Consider the following 25,000-nt stretch of genomic DNA (forward strand, 5'->3'; position numbering starts at 1 on the left):
CAATTTAACCCAATGCAAGAATTTAAAGTGAAGGAATTTTTTGGCAGGGTCCCTCACTTAATTATGATTGTGCCCCCTTTGATAGGCAGCGCTCAGGTAACTACCTCTGGGGTTCATTAGAGACGGTATACCTGAAGGCAAATTAACCAAGGCTCCTCATTATCATTTGATCCTAAAGGGAAAGTGAGACAACACTTATGGAGGAGGTGGAAGAAGAGGAGGAAAGAAGAATTGCAAAAGGATAATTATGAAGAATGGGGAGAAGGTTAATTATAGTGTAGAGAATTGAGAGAGAAAGAGAGAGAGAGAGAGAGAGAGAGAGAGAGAGAGAGAGAGAGAGAGAGAGAGAGAGAGAAAGAGAGAGATTCAAACTTCCACCACCATCATCTTTTCCTCCTCCTCCTTTTCGCTCGCCACTTCCCTCCCTACCGTGGTCTCGATTTCAGCAAAGGTAAAACTGATTCAACATTTTTTTTTACTTTTCCGCGGCAACTCCCAAGACTGCAGCGAGTATTGGGTCTCACGCACCGAGAGAGAGAGAGAGAGAGAGAGAGAGAGAGAGAGAGAGAGAGAGAGAGAGAGAGAGAGAGAGAGAGAGAGAGAGAGAGAGAGAGAGAGTAGGTGTGTGTGTGTGTGTGTGTGTGTGTGTGTGTGTGTGTGTGTGTGTGTGTGTGTGTGTGTGTGTGTGTGTGTGTGTAGCTATGCGGACAAAATTGCCTTTTTTGATGTCTTTTGCAAGTGACTTTCTCTGTTCTACATTTTTTACTAGACATCATACGAGATAAAAGATCGTGACACAGGAAATAATTGCATGTTAATCCTGTCGTTGTGTTAGTTAGCTTTTCATTTTATCTACACTCATAGTTTTTCTTGAGCCAAGGACGGAAGGTCTGACTGAATATCAAAGCAACAAGATTCAATTACTTTTGGAACTTTGATTCTTCCCTCAGTTAAAAAAAAAAATGAAAAACAATCATCCTTTTTGGATATCTCAGCAAGTCTTTCCTCACCAGTACAATAAGTTATCAAGACATTCTAATTATGAAAGCCAACGTTATTTACCATTTTTTCAAGGCCGCTAATGGTGACCTGGATTCTTTCATTTCACGGCTCTCTCTGTGCCTGTGTGCGCCTCCTGCTACCCACGGCTTTCATCAGAACACAAAGCCAGGAACGTAATGGGAAACATGAAAGTAATTTTAAACCAGTCGGCCGGCCAGGATGAAACGATGCGCGATCCCTGGATGGGCACAAATTGACACCACGTGAAGACTGCCTATAGTGACATTTCAGGGCAGGACGCCAAGCACACAGGGATACAAAGGGTCACAAAGGAAGAACGAGTACCTGCACATATTCTGGCCCTTGCGAGACTGTTGCTAGTGACTGTAGCATGGGAATGGTAGAAGGAGATTGTGACTGTCAGTGTAGCATGGTGAGTGTATGAGTGCTGTGAGGAGAGGACGACAAGAGAGAGAGAGAGAGAGAGAGAGAGAGAGAGAGAGAGAGAGAGATTTTCACATTATGGAGGCTTGTTTGATCACAGTAAGTGGTCCATTAGATACATGAGCTCGGTTAATTTTTGCGAAAACGGCCATGGACCAGAATTTCCATGGCAATACGTTACCCTGGGATAAAAAGGAGAGGAAAAAAAAGGTTCCCTGTGTAGCACAACGAGAGTGAATTTATAACAAGACAAACGATGCTGATATTCACTTTAGGTTTAAGGGAATAGCAGCGGGGAAAAATTGCACCATTAAAACTGTGCATTAGGCAGATAGATAGATAGATAGATAGAGAGAGAGAGAGAGAGAGAGAGAGAGAGAGAGAGAGAGAGAGAGAGTGGGTGGGGAGGAATGCGTAGATATGATTTAATGCTACTTTCAATACTTAAACATGAAATGAAAAAAAAATTGAATTAATGATAAGAAAAAATACATTATCCAAACGTATATATGATTACATGAAATAGATTAACATGTGTCGACTAATAAGAAAAGTCATGAATGGAAGGTTTTATAGAGGTTTGGATTAAGTCGTGATGTGAAAAGATTCAAAGGGAAGACCTCGCATGGACGGAGAGAGAGAGCGAGCGAGCGAACGGAGGTCTAGAAAAGGAGAGAATGAAGACAGGAAAATTGAGGGAGAGAAAAAAAAAAAAGGTAAAGAGACAGTATGAAATGATGTCAAAATGGTAATTGAATGAAGGCACGGCACCATTTCTCTCTTTTTTTCTTTTGTTTTATCTCCCTTTTTGTGATTGTTTTAGCACTTTGACTTGCGAGTATTTAGGACTTCTATTGATTTTTACTTGTTTTTGTACTTTTTATGTCATCTGACGCAAGACATTGAAGAGAGAGTGATAGTATGACATCTTAATAACACTTGACTGCTAGACAATTCTTTTTCACATAGTCCCATGCAGTTTTGAAGCTGAGAAAGACAAAAACCATCTCACTACCTCTTTTTAACTCTTCTTTTCTTGGTTTACCATTTCAAATTATTTCTATTAACGATAATTTTTCTTTATACGCAAGAGAGCAAACTCCCCAAGGGCAACAAAATGAAAAGAAAGGCTCACTGGGTTGCTAGTTTCCTTAGAGTATTAAGAGGTATCCAAAAGTAAGGTACAAATGTCTTGATACCTCCCTCTTAAAAAGTCAAGTCGAAGGACCACCACCACCACCACCACTACCACCAATACACCGTCCTTTCAACATACCAAATCATCCTCACCATCCCTATCCACCCTCTCCCCTTCCTTCTCTCGGCGCACATTTCTTGTTGCCCTGAAGTCTGAATCGAGTGAAGCAGAAAGAAACAGGACTAGAGACAATGAGCGGACCCAATGATGAGAGTGGCTGCGTGAACAAGGAAGGCTCAGCTGTTTCCTGACACACTACCAACGTATTGTTTTCCGTGTGATCATTAAATCCGAGTCCACTGTACGTTCTCCCTTCATTAGGTGGAGACGATGCCCTTATTAGACGCTAGAGGAGGAAGGGAGGGAGTAGGGAAGGGAAGGGGAGGATAAGGAATAAAGGAAAGAAGAGGAGAGAGATGGGAAGGGTAGGGAGGGAAGGAGATAGTTGGGAAGAGAAGGTAGAGGAAAGACAAAAATAAAAAGGGAAGAAGCGCAGAGAGAGCATGTAGGATAAGGCAAAGAAAGATTGGAAAGGGCTTGAAAGGAATATGGAAAAAAAATGTTAACGGAAATTGTAATATTGACAATAGAGGAGAGAGAAATATATATTGACATAGACAGGAGCAGTTAAAGAAAAAAGACTGATAGAGGGACATTCTCGTACATACAAACATACAGACACACAAATTGGCAGAGAGACATATAAGAAGAGAGAGAGAGAGAGAGAGAGAGAGAGAGAGAGAGAGAGAGAGAGAGAGAGAGAGAGAGAGAGAGAGAGAGAGATACTATTAGAAAGTGGGTCATGAAAGAAAAGCAACAGAACGACAATAAAAAACACTTGCATAAAAAAATTACAAAACTTAAATCACAAACGGAAAAAAAGACGAAAAAAAAAAAACAAGAGAAAAGAAACTCGAATAGAGAAGTAAGAAAAAAATAATGTACTTTGAATGCCCAAAGTAAATGAAACGAGGAAAAAAAAAAAAAAAAAAAGACAGGCTGCTTTGCTATGAAAGTGGCGCCCTTGAGATGAGGAAAGATGGGGATAGGCTTACACTCTCCTCGGAAGCGCCGCAGTAAAGAGAAGTGGTCGAGGATGAAGGAAGCAGCGTGCGTGAAAGAGTATAGCCACGACCCCCCAAGCATCTCGCGGCGTGCGTACAGCGGGGAGAATGTTTCTGGAATGTGTGTGCGGCGTGTGTGCGGTGTTGAGGCGAGGCACGTGGGCTGGGAAGGAGAAAGTGTGGGGGAGTTTTACGTTCTCGATGACTCTTGGCGGCCTTCTTGGTGCAGTGAAGGCCTTTGTGATGGTATTCTTTGGATGCTTGGATGGCAGCGGTGGTAGTGGAGGCGCCTCGTGTTTTTCTTGAGTTGTGTCAGAGAAGAGTCACGTTTTTTCAGGTTTTCTTTCATGGTGGGGCGCATTTCTACCTTGAGTATTGGGTGTGATTTGAACATTTTATTGACATTAGGAAGGGTTTATGGAGGTCAGAAGATTACTGACCACTGTCTTCACTTTCTTAACCCCTTCAGTACTGGGAAACATTTTTACCTTGAGATTTGTGTACCATTAGACCATTTTTTTTTTGACATTAGGAAGGGTCTATGGAGGTTAGAAGATTAATGACCACAGTCTTCACTATTTTAACCCATTCAGTACAAGGACGCATTTCTACCTGGAGTTTTGGGTGGATTTGACCAATTTTTGATATTAGAAGGGTCTATGAAGGTCAGAAGATTAATGGCCTGAGTCTTCACTATTTTAATTTCTAGTAAGTTTCTGAAGCTGTATAAAGTTACCAAATAGTAAACAGAACGAATATGGAAACGTGTCATGGTGCTAAAAGAGTTAACTGTCATCATTTTAACTGGACCAATGGAAGAACTCGTGGACGAACGCCATCTACAAGTGATAGAAGGTTTCGATACTCATTTTTTGCATTGAAGTTAAGGTTGGAAATGTTATAAAGGAATGAGAACAAAAATACTCTTGAATATATAGTTGAGCTTAAGGGAGATGTTGTACTCCAGCCATGTACAGTCATAAATTCAGAAACGGAGCCCTGGGGATGACCGCCGCTAGACTGGAGGCGGACAAGAGGACAAAGAGTAGGAGGAAGAGGAAGAAGAGGAGGAATGTAAGGAAGAGGAGGAGGACAAGTGAGGCAGCGGAGCGAATCAAGTTGTTTTGTTTTCCGCGGCGCCTCTTCGTCCCTCGGGTCTTACTGAATCGAGTTTGGCAAAAATCTCACGTTAGGAAGTTGGGGCTGCGCAGTATGCAAACGAAGACAGACAGAAGCTTACCCAACACGGCGGCCCAGAAGGAGAGGAGGGAGGGAAGGAGGGAAGGAAGGAAGGAAGGAAGGAAGGAGGGAAGAAAGGAGGCCCATATTTATCTCTCTTCCTTCTCCTCACCTTACTCCTCACCCTCACCCTCGTAGACAAAAATATAGTTACAATGGTCAGATTTTCCACATATCCCCTCACTTCTTTATTCTTGTTTCGTCGTACAATTACGCTTTATACTACGCTTCTAAAAAAATTATCCAAGAAAAATGTACCTCCCGAAAGTGATATTCTAAATGTCCTCCAGCCTTTCCAGTAAGCTGACGAATTTTTAGCGTTTCTCTCTTAACGTTGGATGAAAGGCACGTCAGGGAATTATTATGTTGTTGTTCTTCATCGCTGACAGCCATTATGGAAGGAGTAGGAGGAGGAGGAGGAGGAAAGGGAAAGACGGGGGATTAAGACATGGGAAAGAGCGTGGTAAAGAAATAGGGGGAAAAAAAGGAAGAAGAGGAAAGAAAAGGGGGTTATGGATTACGTGGAAAGAAGATAAAGAAACGGTGGAAGAAACAGGAGGAAAAGGAAAAGGGAAAAGAATGCGGAATAAAATCACGGAAAAGAGAGAATGGGAAGGAAACAGAAGAAGAAACAGGAAGATTAAGAAACGGAAGAGGTTGATGATTAAAGGAAGAATGAACGGGAAGGGAAAAGGAGAATGAACGGGTGAAAGAGGGAGGAAAGGGAAGTATTTAGGGACTACGTGAAAGAAAAGATGGGAGCAGGAGGAAGAGAAAAAGGGAAGTGGTTGAGGATTAAGTAAAAGGAAAAATAATGAGAAAGAAAAGGAGGAGTGAGAGGACAAGAAAGAGGGAGAAGCGATAAAAGAAATGACGGGAAGAGGAACTGAAGAGAATCGTGACTTAAGCAAAACTCACACCAAGACCCACATTGCCTACCCACACCTCCCGTAATTCATATCCTCACCCCTCTTCCCCCTTTTCACCCACGCCCTCAACCCCAAACTCCATGTTCACCCCTTCAACCCAAACTCCAGCACCACCTCCTTCTTTCCTCCCATCCTCCTCTCTCTCGGTTCCCCCTCTTCTCCCTCCCACTGCCTAACTAATGTGCGGAGGCGGCGTGTTGTGGCCCTGCTTTCAGTGGATTGTAACCAAAATTATGAGGCTAATGCATGTAGTTAGCAGGGAAAGTAATCTTCGACCTGCACGCCAAAACTCGCGCAGGACACTATTCACACACACACACACACACACACACACACACACACACACACACACACACACACACACACACACACACACACACACACACACACACACACACACACACACACACACACACACACACACACACACACACACAGAGAGAGAGAGAGAGAGAGAGAGAGAGAGAGAGAGAGAGAGAGAGAGAGAGAGAGAGAGAGAGAGAGAGATTAAACAAAGACAATACAAATCATCAACTATAAGAACTAAATTTATGAGCACAGTATCTCACCACCACCACCACCAACAACAACAACAACAACAACAACAACAACAACAACAACAACAACAAGAGCAGCAGCAACGTCATAAAGTGTATCCCAAAGGCTTGAAGGAGAAGATGGGGATGAAGGAAGAGAATGAAGATGACAGTTATGAGGGAATAAAATGAAGGAAGTGGAAAAGCAAAGATAATAGGGATTGAGGGCCAGGGAGAAGCAGGTCAGAGATTGGTGGAAAGCCTTGGTATTCGTCGCCCTTTGAAAAATACTCCTGAATATAACTTTACTGTGTTAAGAGCTAGGTATCAAGACATTTGCTCCCTAATTTTGGCTACTCCTTAACATATCTTCTTGCGAACCAGCACTCAAGTGGGCCTTTTTTCAATATTTTGTTGCCCTTGGCTGGCCCTCTCTCCTACATAAGAAAAAAAAAGTACAGTGATTTAGTGAGGTTGTGTGAGAGAATACCGGTTTTGATTCATTGTCGGGGGTAATATAGTGTATGCAAGGGGAGAGAGAGAGAGAGAGAGAGAGAGAGAGAGAGAGAGAGAGAGAGAGAGAGAGAGAGAGAGAGTAATGTCTGGGGAAGCTTCGATTTTGACACATATTCATAATGCGTGAGGAAAAATACAAGAAAGGAAAGGATAAGAGATCTGAGAAAGTTGAAGGACAGGGAAGATTAAAGGAAGAGAGAGAGAGAGAGAAAAACAAAACAAATAAGAGTAAGACTGACACGGATATAAATACCACGTCTGAAGAACAAAAGAGAGTGTGACAGGTGCGAAGACGGCATTGTGTGTGTGTGTGTGTGTGTGTGTGTGTGTCTCCGAGTGAGTCTGTGTTTGTTTATTTTAGCGACTCAAAGCCTCAGTTTTAAAGCCATAGAAATTAAGATTAATACGTTATGGAGGCTTGTTTTAAGTTCAACATTGCCTCAGGTTACCTTTTATTATATCAGTCAAGGAAAACAGAAGATCACAAAGGAGAGGCGGTTACCAAAGACGTAGATGCTTCCCTTTCATCCACTCCCCTTTCTCCCTCACTAAGTCCTTTTCCCGAAAAGAAGTATAAGAATGAAGATGAAAAAAGATATTGCCACTAAGACTTACAGAGTATAAGTCTTTATCCCTTAAGGTCAGTAGTCTTGAACACTGTAAGCTTTCATTAAGAGTGTTACAGACCCCACAATGAACAGCTGTGTTTATATGGCATTGAAGTTCTTTTCTTCAATAAGGAATAGGGGGATCTCGTTGAACTATCACTGGAAACATGAAAACCCTTTTGAAAATGCTAATATATTCTATAGTACCTGTTAAACTACCATTACAATCATGAAGAAAAATCCTTGAAAACCACGATACTTTTGACATTAATTAATCTATCGCTGCAATCAGGAAAACATCTTTGAAAACCTCAGTAACTTTAACAGCCTGTCAAATGGGCGAGCGTGGATGAGCCTCGACAAGAGTGACGTAAGACTTAGCTGAGCGCCTCGGTAGTGAGATCCTGTGCCAATTAGCTGAACCGTGGCACCAACTGAAGACACTCATACACATCACATGGGTGGCTTGGTTACTGCTGAATTGGGAGACACATGCTGGGAGACTGACACATTTGGAGAAAGGAGAATGTTGGCGTCACAATCTCATTCTTAGAGGAGACAGAATTACACCAGCGCTCTTATCAGGAGGAAGGGAGACTAACACACCTGCAATACTCAGCACACCGCACACACCTCAGCACCGTGACGCAGCGTGTACTAACTCAGCGCTCTAGCACGTCAAGACACCCTGCTGCTTGAGCCCTACCTGGATCATCTTAAATCCTTCTCCTCCTCCTCCTCCTCCTTCTTCTCATCCTTCTCTTCCTTCTCCTCCTCCTCCTCCTCCTCCTCTTCCTCTTCCTCTTCCTCTTCCTCTTCCTCTTCCTCTTCCTCCCTCCTCCTCCTCCTCCTCCTCCTCCTCCTCCTCCTCCTCCTCCTCCTCCTCCTCCTCCTCCTCCTCCTCCTCGTTTTTCTTTGTAGTTACAGTACTAGATAGTGTCACTTCTCCTTCAGTCTTACCTATCACATCTTTGACTTTCTCTCCCTGTGGCCTCTTTTCTTCTTCCTTGAACCCTGATGTCCTTCAGCCTCTAACTTATAGCATCTGTAGTGGTAGCATAGGCACACAGACAGCCTCGTTAGGCCCAGTAGGGCTGTTGCTGTCAGCTCCTTCCTTTGTATTCCTTTATTCCTTCTCCTTGTCTTTCTACTTCTTATACATATCGTCATCCTCATCATTCTTTTTTTTTTTTTTATTCTTTTATTTATGCACACATACAAAAAACACGGTATTTCATTTATCTTCGTTATCTTTTCTCTCTCTCTCTCTCTCTCTCTCTCTCTCTCTCTCTCTCTCTCTCTCTCTCTCTCTCTCTCTCTCTCTCTCTCTCTCTCTCTCTCTCTCTCTCTCTCTCTCTCTGTAGTTTTTCTTATTCCGTTATCCTTTGAAGTGTTCAATTTTCCACTCTTTTCTCCCATGTTCCTTTGCCATTCATCCTTCTCTTCCTTCTCCATCTCCTCATCCTCCTGTTCTTCCTCCGTGTATCAATCTACTTCCTTATTCCCTTTTCCTTTGAAGTGCGATTTTTTTTTCCTTCTTTCTCTTTAGCATTTCTTGCGTTCTAGTCACCCCCACCCTCCTCCTTATCTCCTCCTCTTCTTCTTCCTCCTTTTGTGTGTTCTATTCTTCCCTCTCCCACTTACCATCATCATATTTCCTTTTCCTCTTGAAGTTCTGATATTTTTTTCTCCATTTCTCTCTTCCCTTCTCCGTATTTCCTTTTGAGTCACTATTCTTATCCTCCTCTCCCTCCTCTTCGTTTCTCTTCCCCCTTCGTACACAGACGTCACATTGAAGCGTGTTTTCGTTCCATTTGGCTCCTTTTCCCGCCACTGGTCTCTCCTGCGCCATAATTACAAGACTAAGGATGCTGGTTTTAGGGATTAGAGCAAGGCTGTGAAGGGACTCGCTCCAAGCTTCCCTGTGCCTTATCAGCGGCCCCCACGCACTGCTCACCTGCCTCACGCTACGACTCTCTCTCTCTCTCTCTCTCTCTCTCTCTCTCTCTCTCTCTCTCTCTCTCTCTCTCTCTCTCTCTCTCTCTCTCTCTCTCTCTCTCTCTCTCTCTCTCTCTCTCTCTCTCTCTCTCTCGTCTTCTCAGTGCTGTTAGCGTTCTTATCATAGTTTTAGTTGTAGTTGTCTATAAGGAGATTGCCTGCCACAAACACTCACACGCACACACATATATATGGGTACACACACACACACACACACACACACACACACACACACACACACACACACACACACACACACACACACACACACACACACACACACACACACACACACACACACACACACACACACACACACACTTTTTTTTTCTATTTCTTCTTTACTTCCCTTTCGCGTGTGCACATTCATAGTCTTTTGTTGTGCCTAAGATTTTTGTTTCATTCTTAACCTTTCCTCTCCTCCTCTTCTTCTCCTCCTCCTCCTCCTCCTCCTCCTCCTCCTCCTCCTCCTCCTCCTCCTCCTCCTCGGCATTGTCTCCTATTCATCATTTCATTTTGGCAGTTAGATGATGGCTCTGTTTTTCAATTCATACCGTAATATTTTTTTTCCCCCTTCCGTCCTCTTTGTGTTCCTTTCATTCTCTGTGACTTACTTTTCCTTTCCATCTTCTTATTTTCCTAACTATTCCTTTGTTTTCTTTTTCGTACTGATGTTAAAAATAGCTCCACTAACAACGGCTACATCAACAAAAACAACAAGTGCTACTACTACTACTACTACTACTACTACTACTACTACTACTACTACTACTACTACTACTACTACTACTACTACTACTACTACTACTACTACTACTACTACTACTACTACTACTACCTCTCTCTCATCAATTAGTCTGCTATTCATCACAAAGAGACAAATAAGAGCCAACACATCTGCTAATGTCTGTTACTCCTCCTCCTCCTCCTCCTCCTCCTCCTCCTCCTCCTCCTCCTCCTCCTCCTCCTGTTCTTTCTCCCTGTGCTGCAAGGGCGCCTTCATTACCTCCGCGTGAGGGCCCCGGGTGGTCTGCGGGTGCTCAACTGGTTTTACTGCACGTAGGCGAAGTGGACGAGAAATTTGTCGTTTTTCAGGGTTATGGAGCTGAAAAATGGCTGCCGTTGTCGCCTCTATCGGCCCTTTCGAAGAGGGTCGGAAGTGGCTTTTAGGTCCCAGCCGATAACACGAACGGTGGCAGCCGGGGAGAGGAGGAGAGCAGGAGGAGGAGCAGGAGGACGAGGGGTAGTTAGGGAAGGAAGGGACGGTGTGGTTGTGGCGGAGGGGATGGGACGGAGAAAGGAGCAACTGAGAAATGGGACACGGTAGAGGATGGCTGGTGATAGGTGGGAGGAATGGAGTGGTGAAGGGGGAAGGGGGCGTTAAAGAAGACGAGATTTATGAGCAGTTGGGCAGGAAAGAAGACGTTTTGGAGGAAAGGTGGCTTTGATTGATTGACTGATGGATTGATTTAAAGCGCCGAGACTACTAGACCATGGCGGAGGTGGATGAGAGGAGGGAAGGCTGGATGCTGTGTGCTTTGTGCTGTGTGAGTGAGGTGTGTGCCAAGGTGGTGGAGTGGTGGTAACTTTCTATCTCTGTGTTCTGTTAATTGTTGATTGCTTGTGGTTGGTTCTGTGTTACTCTGGTTCACTCGTGTGTTGAAAGGTGGTAAGCCTTGGTTGCAGTGAGGTACAAGTCATGGAAGCCACAGATGTATATGCTAAGTGGACCAAGGTGTTTTGCTCGTAAAAGAAAAAAAATATATAGATAAGAATAAGTCGCTGATGTGAGTTATTGATGAAACTCTTCTATTGAACTATTAAATAATCAATTAGGAGACTATAAGCGGCATTAAAAATTCTTCTCCTTCAACTTTTATCGTGTCGTAGCTTCAAATTGATTGGTATATTAATTGAAATAAATGTAAAATGGTAAAAACTGCAAATGAAAATAAAAGAATACCATTTTGTTCATCACCACCACCACCACCACCACCACCACCACCACCACCACCACCACCACCACCACCACCACTACTACTACTATACCACCAACACTATCACCACCACCAACACCATCACCACCACCACCACCACCACCACCACAACCACAACCACCACCACACCACCACCATGGCCACCACCTTAATACTATCTCCTTAATGGCTAAATACTTGCACCATAAAAGTAAGCGGAATGATAACAATAAAGGCAACAAATGAGCGTCTCGTCACGTGCGCCATAGCGGCATAACGGTGGTGCGTGACACATACGTACGATACATCTTAGCCCTCATTTATCAGCGGCGATTGCCCTTACGGCCTTCATCAATTCGGTGACAGCGGGAGGTTTAATTAGATTCCTTTCGTTACACGCAATCAATGGCCTTGGCTAATTAAGTAATCATCTGTACCATTAACCTGCCCTTTAAGGTAATCAGATGGCGATTACCTTGATGTGCTGCTGTTTGGGCGAGGCGAGGTGAGGAGGGAGGGAGCGGGACGTGTGCGCAGACAGGCAGGGAGAGGGAAGGGTAGGACATGGTGATGGAAGAAAAAGAAAAGAGAAAGAAAGAAGATAGATGGAGGTGAGGAGCTAGAAGAGGAAAGGCTGATGGAGGTGATGGTGGTGGCGAGGGTGGTGGAGGTCATGGTAGTGGAAATGGTGGGAGTGATGGTGGTGAAGATGATGGTGACGGAGGTGAGGGTGGTGAAGATGAGGGTGGTAGAGGTGAGGTGGAGGTGATGGTGGAATAGTTGAAGGTTGAGGTTAGGGTGGTGGATATGGTGAAAGTGAGGTTGGGAGAGGTTGGTGGTGGAGGTGATGCTGGTGGAGGTAAGATGATGGAGGCGACGGTGGTGGAGGTGGTGGAGGTGAGAGATGGAGGAGGTGAGGGGTGAAGGAGGTAAAGATGGAGGTGATGGTGGTGGTGATGGTGATGGAGGTAAAGGTGCGGGTGGTGAAGGTGAGGCTGGGAAAGTTGAGGCTGGTGGAAGTGAGGGTGGTATAAGTGGAGGATGGACTGGTGGAGGCGAGGCAAGAAGTAAGGAGAGGCAGGGAGAAAGGACAAATGGGGTGGGATGAGAGAAGATATTGTGGACAGCGACAGGAAGAGAGAGTGGACAGAGAGAGTAAGATGAGAGAAGATATCAAATATCTATATTGATACTTTATTTCCCGTTTTACATTTCAAACATCTGAATTTGATATTTATGTACACCTGAATAAAAAAAAAAAATACAAATAAATGACACAAATATATATATACTTTAGCTCTTCATCAAATTCCATCGTTTATAGAAAAGATATTAAATAAAATACCACACATTCTAACACATGACATACATACACTGACTAGAGGGATCAGATGTCCTGTTACATTAATACATCAGTGCATCAACAATTAACAAAACAATTCCCACGTGCTACATACATGCACATATACACGCAGGCACACATAAGCACAAATACTAATAAATGAATAAATAAATAAATAGGTAAGCGGGAACATGACCTGCTAAACACGTCGATAAACTGCAAACTTTATGAACGGTGAAATGAATGGTAAATAAATATGTAATTAGATGGACCCTGAATTGACAGTGATGAATTAACCATTGAAATAAATGAGTGGATAGAAAGATACGCGGGCGAGCAGACAGGTGATGGATTGATGATTGATTGATTTATTGATATACAGAGAGAGAGAGAGAGAGAGAGAGAGAGAGAGAGAGAGAGAGAGAGAGAGAGAGAATAAGAGAGAAAGACGAAAAGGAGAAAGAGAGACGACAACTATGAGAGAGAGAGAGAGAGAGAGAGAGAGAGAGAGAGAGAGAGAGAGAGAGAGAGAGAGAGAGAGAGAGAGGGGTATACCTAGATCAATATACAAATAATTAGTTAATTGCTTGGTTAATACATCATCACCATTTTAAAAAGAATCTCTCTCTCTCTCTCTCTCTCTCTCTCTCTCTCTCTCTCTCTCTCTCTCTCTCTCTCTCTCTCTCTCTCTCTCTCTCTCTCTCTCGTTTATCATCTTCATCTTTATGGGCAAGCAATAAAAGTATCATTTTCTTCTTCCCATTGTATCTTTTTTTGTGTGTGTATTCGTGTGCCCAGAACAGCTGGTAGGCACGGCACGCACAATTATTGAATGCTGAAGCAAATTAAGTGAATTAGATTGATATGATCATTACTCGCACAAAAAAAAAAAAAATAGAGGAAATTGATAAATGAAATACAGTAATACAGAATCAAAAGAAGAAACGCACAGTCTTAACAATAAAGATGATAAGAATAATGATAATAATAGTAATAATAATGATAATAATGATAATAATGATTAGAATTCAAACAGATATTGATGAATCTGTCACTCAGGGTATACCACTGAGCCAGAAAAGCGTATTTTGTTCTTTTTCATCACTAAATAGTTTTTCCTTAAAAATATAACACGAAATCTTTAATGAAACCGTCAGAGTCAAAAGTAGGAGCAAATAGAGAAAGCCAGGGAGTGAAGAGGTTACCAGTAAAAGAAATGAAAGACTGAGAAATCTGGTCAACTTTTGCATTAGAGAAATGGACCAAAAAAGGAGGAGGGGAAGTAGAAAACCTAATGATAGCAGGTCGCTTGTGGGGAAGGATAAGCAGGCATACAGTTAACAAGATCACAATAACAGTTATCGTGAAGGAAGCGAGGAAAGATGGCAAGATTGAGCGTTGATGAGACAGAATCGTTATTATATTTTACTCTTAAGTTTTTCAAAGCATCCATATCCTCTCATACATTTCCCTTTCATATTGTCTTCCTCTCTCAACCTCCTGCCACCTTTACTCTCTCAACCTCGTGCCTTTCTCAACCATCCTCTTTTAAACTTCCTCTCTCACAATCTTCCTCTCTCAACCTTCCTCTCTCTCAACCTTCCTTTTTCAACATTTTTTTTCTTTCAACCTCTTCTCTCAACCTTTTTCTCTTTCAACCTCTTCTCTCTCTCTCTCTCTCTCTCTCTCTCTCTCTCTCTCTCTCTCTCTCTCTCTCTCTCTCTCTCTCTCTCTCTCTCTCTCTCTCTCTCTCTCTCTCTCTCTCTCAACTTTCCTATCTCAGCCTTCCTCTCTGTACCTTCTGCCACCCATACTCCTCAGCTCCTTCCCTGCACGCGAGGCTGGGTATCAAATGTCAAGTCACGTAGCGATGGCAATGGTTAATAAGGTCAGTAGGTGTGCAAGCAGCAAAATGAGGAGCACACACATGTATCCACCTTCACGTTGAGCGCCGCCAGCCAGATACAGTGACTTTCTTTGAGAATGTGACGCCGTATTCGTGATATTCAACTTCTTTCTTCACTTCAAGGTGTAACATGACACGAATACAGTTTAGATTAATTAGTGGTGTCATTTTTAGTGTTGCTGTGTCTACTGCATTTGTGTTGTTTGAAATGTGACGCGGTTTTTTTTTATATTTACTTTATTCGTTAAGTATTGAGTTCTTTTGTTTTATCTATCTATCTACTGTAGTTATTTATCTTTTATATCTATTCGTTTTTTTTTCTATTTTATTTGATTTCATTTGTTTATTTATCTATCTTTTTTTTTTTTTTTTTTTTTTTTCGGTTTACGTCCGGCTCCCTTATTACATTAGAGCTAGGACGGTGCCTCCTGACAGAGGAGTCAGGAGGACTTTGGTTTTAGCATTAGGAAACCGTTACCCCGAGTGAATGCCCTTCCTAACCTCGGAGCGTGGACAGGATTCGAACCCGTGCGCTTGAGAACACTGGGGGCCACAAAGCGCGCGCGGTCCCACTGTATATTTATTTATTTTTTTTTGTGTGTGTGTGTTCAGTGTAGCGTAACCTTTGCCTTCCCCTCAGCCTTGTGTTCTTTGGTTCTCTGATTTCCGGGCCATCGCTAACTCATAGAATCATTGTCTCACTAGTAACAAAGCACTATTTCTCATCTCCTCCTCCTCCTCCTCCTCCTCCTCCTCCTCCTCCTCCTCCTCCTCCTCTCTCTTCTTCTTCTTCTTCTTCTTCTTCTTCTTCTTCTTCTTCTTCTTCTTCTTCTTCTTCTTCTTCTTCTTCTTCTTCTTCTTCTTCTTCTTCTTCTTCTTCTTCTTCTTCTTCTTCTTCTTCTTCTTCTTCTTCTTCTTCTTCTTCTTCTTCTTCTTCTTCTTCTTCTTCTTCTTCTTCTTCTTCTTCTTCTTCCTCCACACTAATTTTTTCCTTCCATTTCTCATCTCCCGAACCTTCTTTTCCTGAAATTTCCTTCAGTTTGTGCAGAGGAGAACGAAAACACCAACCAGTGTCAATGCGAGCCATGCATAACGCGCCACACATTCTTAGCTCATAATGAAAGAACACTCTAAACACTCTCTCTCTCTCTCTCTCTCTCTCTCTCTCTCTCTCTCTCTCTCTCTCTCTCTCTCTCTCTCTCTCTCTCTCTCTCTCTCTCTCTCTCTCTCTCTCTCTCTCCCCAGGTGTTGAATAAGACTGGGAGGCGGAAAGCAATTAAGGTGAAGGAGATTGTATTCCGTTGTGCCACTTCCCTCATTTCCTTCTGCTGCTTCTCCTGCTGGCATGCTGGAGGAGGAGGAGGAGGAGGAGGAAGGAGGAGGAGGTAGAAGGGAGGTACGAGGAAGATGAAGAACAGGAAGAAGAAAATATATGGAGGAGGGGGAACAGGAGAGTGATAGGGAAAGACAAATAGATTGATAAATGCAGAGATAGATAGACAGAAGGGAAAGAGATAGATAAATAAATAGATAGATAGATACATAGATAGAGAGAGAGAGAGAGAGAGAGAGGGAGAGGGAGAGGGAGAGGAGTGAAAAATAAAAAAAGAAAAAGTGTAATAAAAGAAATAAAAGTTGAAACATGAATCTAGAATAGGAAACTGCGAATAGAGGGAACAAATAATGGACTTTACTTTTCCTTTTTCTATTTTTTGTACCTTTTTTTTCAATACTTTTTTTGTCATTTATTCGAATTTTTTTTTTGTTATATTTCTTGTCTTTTATTCTGTAAATTTCAGAGTTTTTTTTTTTTTACGAGATTGTGCCATTTTCTGTGTTACGGAGGACATCTTTTATGCCTTTTTGTCTTCTTTCCTTCTCATTTCCTTTTTATTTCCATGTCTTTTTTTTCCTCTTGTCTTTTCTTCATCCTTTTCTGTCTTCGTTCTTTCCTTATTGTCGGTTTTTCTCCTTTTCTTTTCCTCTCTCTCTCTCTCTCTCTCTCTCTCTCTCTCTCTCTCTCTCTCTCTCTCTCTCTCTCTCTCTCTCTCTCTCTCTCTCTCTCTCTCTCTCTCTCTCTCTCTCTCTCTCTCTCTCTCTCTCTCTCTCTCTCTCTCTCTCTCTCTCTCTCTCTCTCTCTCTCTCTCTCTCTCTCTCTCTCTCTCTCTCTCTCTCTTCATTCTCTTCTCCACTTCCTTCATTCGGGGTTCACCAGGAGATATTTCATAGGAAGGGTTGAGTTTAGCGCTCAAGGTAAACATTCTGAAGTTTCCCTGAAAACCTCGAGCCGAGAAGTTAGGCAGGGAGGAGGAGGAGGAGGAGGAGGAGGAGGAGGAGGAGGAGGAGGAGGAGGAGGAGGATGAAGAAGAAAAAGAAGCAGAAGAAAAGAAGAAGAAGAAGAAAAAGAAGAAGAAGAAGAAGAAAGGAGACGAGGAGGAGGAGAAGGAGGAGGAGGAGGAAGAGGAGGAGGAGGAGGAATAATAATAATAATAATAATAATAATAATAATAATAATAATAATGATAATAATAATAATAAGAAAAGAAGAAGAAAAGAAGGAAGAAGAAGAAGAAGAAGAAGAAGAAGAAGAAGAAGAAGAAAGGAGACTAGGAGGAGGAGGAGGAGGAGGAGGAGGAGGAGGAGGAGGAGGAGGAGGAGGAGGAGGAGGAGGAGGAGGAGGTGGAGAAGGAGTAGGAGGAGTGAATGTGTGCTTGGTGTTCCTGTGAGGTGAAAATATCCTTAGAGAGAGAGAGCGAGAGAGAGAGAGAGAGAGAGAGAGAGAGAGAGAGAGAGAGAGAGAGAGAGAGAGAGAGAGAGAGAGAGATGTTACAGGTGTGTCTGAGAGGTAGTTTTCTTTCCTCTCTCTCTCTCGCAGGTGTTTCTCGTCAATGCAATTACCACCTCTATTGAAATTCTTATTCTTTGCACAACAAGAGGAAGAAATATTGCCCGCATTCCCTCGGAGGAGAAAATCGTCAAATGCAGAAGAAATAAGATAAAGAAAGAACAAAAATATGAAATCTACATATAAAGAAAGGAAGGAAAGAAAACGGAATGGAGTTTAACACAGAAAATGGTTAGTGTATCGCGGCCTTGCCCCACTGATCGCATTTTTGTCGTGCTTTTGTCTTGCTCCCGTTGCGAGTTTGGGACGCAGTGGGGCAGACCAGCTTGAGTGTCGAGGTGCGGGGCGGCCAGGAGTGTGTTTACGAAGGTGTATATTTTTGAGACGTTGAGTTCACTACGTTCTCCTCCTCGCTTCTTTCCCTCCTCGTCCCTATTCCAACCCTCCCTCCTTCCTTCCTTCCTTCCTCGTCCCGCCCTCGTCTCTTCCATCCCGCTGTCGTCCCTTTCACGTCCTTTCCTGGCCCCAGCTCCGGTCTCTTTCTTCACTCCTTCCTCCACCACAAACGGCGGCGGTGGAGGCAGTAAAGGAGTGGAGGAAACGACTTGGGGAGATATTTGGGCCACTGGAAAAGGGAAGCGCCGACCTCCATTTCAAATTGAAGGAGAGGAAGTTGAAAAAAAAGAGAATATGTATATTTATATGTATAAATAAAAACGAATGAAAATCGAAACGGAAGTTCAATCTCTTACTGCAAGAATACAACTCAATGCTGAGGATAGGAGTTTGAAAATTGTTGTCCCCAGCCAAATTTGGCTCTCTCTCTCTCTCTCTCTCTCTCTCTCTCTCTCTCTCTCTCTCTCTCTCTCTCTCTCTCTCTCTCTCTCTCTCTCTCTCTCTCTCTCTCTCTCTCTCTCTCTCTCTCTCTCTCTGTGTGTGTGTGTGTGTGTGTGTGTGTGTGTGTCGACCGATGTATAGCTTTTTACGCAGAAGAGATAAAAGGCAGACGTACTCCCTCGCAGGAATCCAATGCAGAACCGTTCCGAAATTCATAAAATACTATGAATCTGGAACACGAGCCTCGGGAGACTGCTTAAATATATGCAATTTTTAGCTCCTACCACCACCACCACCACCACCACCACCACCACCACCACCACCACCACCACCACCACTCCAATGAAAAAAAAAATAAATAAAATGTATAAATAAATAATATATAAAAAGAAATGGAAGCTGTGGTATGTAAAAAAAAAAAAAGTCAAAATTCTTAATGGAAATAAAAAAGAAATTCAGGCCAGACGAGTCGACATGAGATGGAGGAAGGTGATGATGATGATGATGATGATGATGAGGAGGAGGAGGAGGAGGAGGAGGAGGAGGAGGAGGAGGAGGAGGAGGAGGAGGAGGAGGAGGAGGAGGAGAAGGAGAAGAAGGAGGAGAAAGAGGAGGTGGAGGAGAAAAAGGAGGAGCGAAAAGTAAGAAGAAAGTGAGGAATAGAAGGAAAATGAAAAGACAAAGTACGAGTAAAGAGGAAGAGGAAGAGACACAATTAGAGACAGAAGAAGATTAAGGAGAAGCAGGAGGAAGAGAAGGAGAAAACTGAAAAGGGAACAAGAGAAACGAAAGAAAAGTAAAATAAGAAGACAAACGAGAGAGAGAGAGAGAGAGAGAGAGAGAGAGAGAGAGAGAGAGAGAGAGAGAGAGAGAGAGAGAACGAGGACTAGTAACAGGAAGACAGAAAGAAAATACACAAACCCAAAGCTCGTTAATGACAGATCCAGAGAGAGAGACACAGCAACACTCAAGAAGAGGAAGAAGAGGAAAAAGAGGAGGAGTTTCTGCAGCTATGGACGGGAACGCAGGCGAGAAGTACCGTGGGTGTTGAGTCCACAAACAGGTTAATTTATGGTCAGTAAATAAATCCCTCTACTGGCTACCTCGATGCCCCTCCGTCTTAACAAGGGGCGGGGAGGTGAAGCAGATTTCCCCTGAGTCTTGGCAGCAGGTGATGGACGGTGAGACTGAGACTGAGAGAGAGAGAGAGAGAGAGAGAGAGAGAGAGAGAGAGAGAGAGAGAGAGAATTCATGTTTCTCTCTCTCTCTCTCTCTCTCTCTCTCTCTCTCTCTCTCTCTCTCTCTCTCTCTGATTTTAAGTACATTTGTTACATATTTTCTTTGTGATTTATGTATAGTACTGAGACCAACAAATGTATCAGAAGCAGTATCTCTCTCTCTCTCTCTCTCTCTCTCTCTCTCTCTCTCTCTCTCTCTCTCTCTCTCTCTCTCTCTCTCTCTCTCTCTCTCTCTCTCTCTCTCTCTCTCTCTCTCTCTCGCTAGCCCATCACATGTCTTAAAATTTCATTCATACATGTTCCAGTTTTTCTTCTCTTCTCCCTCACTTCTCACCCTCCCTTGCCTTCATTTTTCCTCTCGACCCCACTTCCAAAACGAATCTCCTCGTTTGTTTGTGAATTAACTGAACAATTTCGTCTCTGTATATGTAAAGCCCCTTCAACCATCATTCTTCTCGCCCTGTTACATTTTACCTATCCTCCTTTTCCCCTTTCCTTTCTCCCTCTCTCCCTATAACAGCGTCCCTCCTTTCCCGGCACCCTCCCCGTCTCCCCCCCCCCTCAGTTTTAAAATAACTCCAACACCTATTACCTCGCGACAGGATTACCATAGAAGGCTCTACCCGATCTCGTATCTTCTCCCTCAGGATCTCCTTCCCATCGACAGTCGATAGGACATTGGAGCTTTTTTCCTCTTTTTTCCCCCCCAAGACCTTTCCTAGCGTCGTGCAGGGAGACAGACATGGTGCTAGACGGCGTGGAAACTTTAATACCATAGTCAAGAGTTTGGGGGAAAAAAGGAATTATCTATTCTCCTTTCCCCTCCTTGGCTCTTCAGTTTTCTGTTTCCCTGTCTTTTAACTTTTTTTCTTACTTCTTTTTTCGAGTACGTACAATCTGGTGTCGACTAAAGGATTGGTGTTTTGTGGGTTAAGGTGCGAGGAAGGAAGGTTTCGGTGTGGAGGGGAGGAGAGGAAAGGAGAGCCTGAGGATGGAGGGAGAAGAAGAGAAGAACGTTGTGGTGGTGATTTATTCCTGGATAGACATGGAAATGAGGGGATGGCTGAGCTGGGGCAGATGAGAGAGAGAGAGAGAGAGAGAGAGAGAGCAAGAAATGGACACATCATGACGCGGTTGGAGCGTTTCTTCCCTCAACTTCTCGGCGCCTTCCTTTCCTTTGACCGGCTTGACAGTCTGGGCGAGTTGGGCGTCGTCGTGGCTCTTAAGCAACTTGGTCTTGTTAGCAGCGGCGCCCCGGCTCACCTTCGGCCGGGCGGAAGGGCGGCCAGAAGTTAGAATTGGTTGCGATTCGATTGTGAAGCTGTGGAGCAGAAGGCGAAAATGTTTTGGGGAGCAGTACTGACGAACTTTCCTTCTCGATTTCTACATTTTTAATCGTGGCGTCTGCTTTTCTTCATTGTATTTGTATTCGTTAACAAAAGACTAGTATAGAAGTGATAGAATTAAACGTTTTGAACAGACGAGTTTTTTTTTCTTGTCTCCCCTAAAAATCGTATGTTCAAAACGTTTAATCCTTTCACTGCTCTACTAGTCTTTTGTTAACACTGAGGTGACTGAAATTAATCGTTTGGATGGAAACTAGGCAAAAGAAAAATAGAGGAATTCCGTCTTTGTATAACGGCAGAAGCTTGCAGTATTAAGAACGTAGTAAAATAAATGTATGTTAAAAGGTCTAAATGATTATGGGAAAGGTTGACCAACAGTAAAAAAGTTAAAGGAGCGTGTGTGTGTACAAGTTTCTTCGTCTCTGTTTTAGTTTTCGTTCATCCTGCCTTTAAATTTTGGTAGTGGTAGGCTTAGGATGTTTTCTCTCCTTTATTTCTTTTCTATTGGTGATAAATTCCTGTTTGGAGGAAGGTACAACTAGTCTTCAGGAATTCATGTCACTGAGTATTTGTTTACGTGATATGATAAACTCATACACTGACTTACCATAATGAGAGAGAGAGAGAGAGAGAGAGAGAGAGAGAGAGAGAGAGAGAGAGAGAGATATGGCAGTGTGCTTTGAATCATTGACACTTGAAGATCACTCCAGGATCAATATTGTGACGTCTTTTCATCTGTGACGACAAGAACGAGACATTACTCACCAAAATAAGCAGGTGTCGCTAGAATCAATAGTCACGCCATCTTAAGAGAGACAGACACATAACAGTCAACATCTGAGGCAAAACTTAAATATGAGCAGGATTTTAAAGCTTACCTGGTAGTTTTTCGAGGAGTAAATGTCAAATATCTGATGCAGCATGTCAGTATAGCGTCCTTTATTACCGAGTCCAGCAGCAAAAGGCCTCGGGTGACACAAACAATGGAGAGGATTCAGCTGGTGAGGTTGATTGATGCGGCGCTGGACACCCTGCATGGCGTCTGATACGTGACCAGCCCCTGCCTCGTGACTTTTAGGGTAGCGGTGGTAGGATTGAAATATCAGTGCGTGACCTTCGAGAATTGATGGATTTTTATTCGTAATTTGTTATTTTTCCAAAAGTTTGATGTATGTTAAGGAAAAGAAAAAGGGGTTGGTGTTTTAGGTTTGACATTTTTTTCATAATTTTGTTTTATTTCTTTATTAATATTTTCTTTCGTTGTTATATACATTTCATTGCTACAGTTCTTGTTTTTATTCAACATCGTTATCACGATAATTGAACATTTTTGGTGCCGATGGAAAAAAAAAATAATACGAAAAGGTGTGTCTTCATAACGCTTATGAGACTTACGACAGTGTGTGAGTTTTGTGAGTGTGTGGCAGGTAGCGGCGCAGCGACCTGATCCACTCCCCCACTGAAAAATGCATGTAGATTTACGTGAGTGATTCAGTAAAGGATGTGTGCCATTTGTGTGGCGAGATTTAAGACAAGGCTACTTCAGATATCAGATTGTGTTTGTAATAGTGCTCTCTCTCTCTCTCTCTCTCTCTCTCTCTCTCTCTCTCTCTCTCTCTCTCTCTCTCTCTCTCTCTCTCTCTCTCTCTCTCTCTCTCTCTCTCTCTCTCTCTCTCTCTCTCTCTCTCTCTCTCTCTCTCTCTCTCTCTCTCTCAGCACACACACAGACGCCCGGTAGCTCAGTGGTTAGAGCGCTGGCTTCGCAAGCCAGAGGACCGGGGTTCGATTCCCCGGCCGGGTGGAGATATTTGGGTGCGTCTCCTTTCACGTGTAGCCCCTGTTCACCTAGCAGTGAGTAGGTACGGGATGTAAATCGAGGAGTTGTGACCTTGTTGTCCCGGTGTGTGGTGTGTGCCTGGTCTCGGGCCTATCCGAAGATCGGAAATAATGAGCTCTGAGCTCGTTCCGTAGGGTAACGTCTGGCTGTCTCGTCAGAGACTGCAGCAGATCAAACAGTGAAACACACACACACACATAGTCTTACCCGAAGATCGGTCTATGAGCTCTGAGCTCGCTCCGTAATGGGGAAGACTGGCTGGGTGACCAGTAGGCGACCGAGGTGAATTACACACACACACATGCACACACACCAATAATGACGTACTTGACGGCTGAGTTGTCGGGTATGCAGACACAAGCTCGGGTTTGCTGCGGCATATGCTCGGCGTTGTCACGTAGACCTGCGGGCGTTCGTTGCTGGTGCCAGAGTAGTTGATGTTTTGCTTCTTCGCCGTTGTGTCGCTGCTTCGCTAACAACCGCGAACATTCCTGTTTCCGTGTTTGTCTGTGTTTATGTAAGAGGAGGTGCTTGTGTCCCTATGTATGTGTTTTGCTTTCACAGGAGACGAACATTTTCCCAGGAATGTAATGAAGCTGAAAATAAAGTTAAACTTTATTGATAAAGTATCTTTATCTTTCTTTATCTTTATAGATAAATATATGGATTAAACAGAATAGAAAACGAACAAATGGAAATTGATCGTAACTCCATTCAACAGTCTGGTTATGCCTGGCCTGCAGTGGAATAGGCAAAGCAATTTTGGTGTCCCGTTTTACACAGGATGCAACAACATGAGGAAAACCGCTCAGCTCGGAGCCTGGAAGGCGACCTCTGCTATGCACGGCTAATCGTACAGCGAACCGTGGCGTGTGTGGAAAAGCAACCATTGAGGAAACATGTTAATACTAAATGCTGACAAATGATCAAATTAATGTATCGCATTCATTCAATTGACCTAAGTGACAACAAGCTTTGACTTTTATGTGAGTAGAAAACCAATTGTAATTAGTATTCCATTACAAACTTTGATTATAAAAGAAGATTATGTCAATAAGTTTCCACTATTGCACTCTGATGATAAACTTAAAACAGTAAGAAAAAAAAATTGCATATACATAAAAATATATGTAATTATTAGTTCATTTTTACTTGAAGTGGAAAGTCCGTTACCGAATAAATGTCCTGCAGGAAGGCTATTTTGTTATTAAAGAAACAGTGCGACATCTTTGTGTGTGAGATTCCAACAACTGATAGAGAAGAATGCTTGTTAGCTTGCAATTCTCTTCGTCTTCAATTGTTATTTTTTTATTTTAATGAAAAACTAATATTATAGTGATAACATTCTGAGATGTGTTAAAATCTTAGTTTTGACACTTAGGACTCATGAGCATAAACTTTATTTTAATCCTCTGTCTGTGTGTGTGTGTGTGTGTGTGTGTGTGTGTGTGTGTGTGTGTGTGTGTGTGTGTGTGTGTGTGTGTGTGTGGTCAGGTTTCCAGGAACTTCCCGTCAGCCATTATGCTCCGAGCTATTATCCAACCACTCCACTTCTCCCTACCTCGACCTGGCCACATAATCTTCTGTACATTCACGCGCCCTTGACCGCCTTGCACGCCGCCAAGTCATGCACCCCCTGCCACGGCAACTATTCACTGGGACACGCCTCAACTATGCTGTAATGTGCATCTTGTTACGGCCTTGGGATTACAACCAAATTACGACTGACTTACGAGGAATTTAGCTATGATTTATGACTAGCTTGTGACTGAATGCCCATTGACTGACTCGCACTGACTGACTTACGACTGACTAACGGCTGACTCAAAAACTGACTTAAAAACGGCTTTATTACCTATGACTAACTTATCTTCTACAAGTGACTTACCGCCTACGATTCTTAAAACCGACTTATGACTGACTTAAAACTTCTTACAGGATCAAAACTGCCATACCACCACCCCGTCCATCTTCCCAATGCTTTAATCCACTTCATGACTGGCCTGTGCTCTTGATCTCCCTCCATCCACCTCACCACTAACCAACCGGAACGTCATCCAACTCGGGAATCGAACCATGGCCTCAAATAACACGCATACCAAGGCGCCAAGTTTCGTTTTCCAAGTGTGACGCGTTGCA

The 25,000-nt window shown here is 43.2% G+C and overlaps 2 long non-coding RNA genes and 1 other non-coding gene across 3 annotated transcripts in view; 2 read left to right on the forward strand and 1 right to left on the reverse strand.

Moving 5' to 3' along the window:
* The window catches only part of LOC123498924, a 163,240-nt gene that overhangs the window by 46,394 nt on the left and 91,846 nt on the right, over positions 1–25,000 (forward strand). The gene's annotated exons all lie outside the window — the stretch shown is intronic.
* The window catches only part of LOC123498923, a 9,365-nt gene continuing 6,628 nt past the window's right edge, over positions 22,264–25,000 (reverse strand). Inside the window, exons 2-3 of the long non-coding RNA XR_006672845.1 lie at positions 23,189–23,457; positions 22,264–22,483 (exon numbers count right to left, since the gene is read on the reverse strand). This is a non-coding gene — a long non-coding RNA (uncharacterized LOC123498923). The remainder of the gene's footprint in view (positions 22,484–23,188; positions 23,458–25,000) is intronic.
* Trnaa-cgc lies at positions 22,753–22,826 on the forward strand. The gene has a single exon. It is a non-coding gene; the product is annotated as a tRNA-Ala (tRNA).

This window comes from Portunus trituberculatus, chromosome 48, assembly GCF_017591435.1.
Source record: "Portunus trituberculatus isolate SZX2019 chromosome 48, ASM1759143v1, whole genome shotgun sequence".
In the NCBI taxonomy this organism is placed as follows: domain Eukaryota; kingdom Metazoa; phylum Arthropoda; class Malacostraca; order Decapoda; family Portunidae; genus Portunus; species Portunus trituberculatus.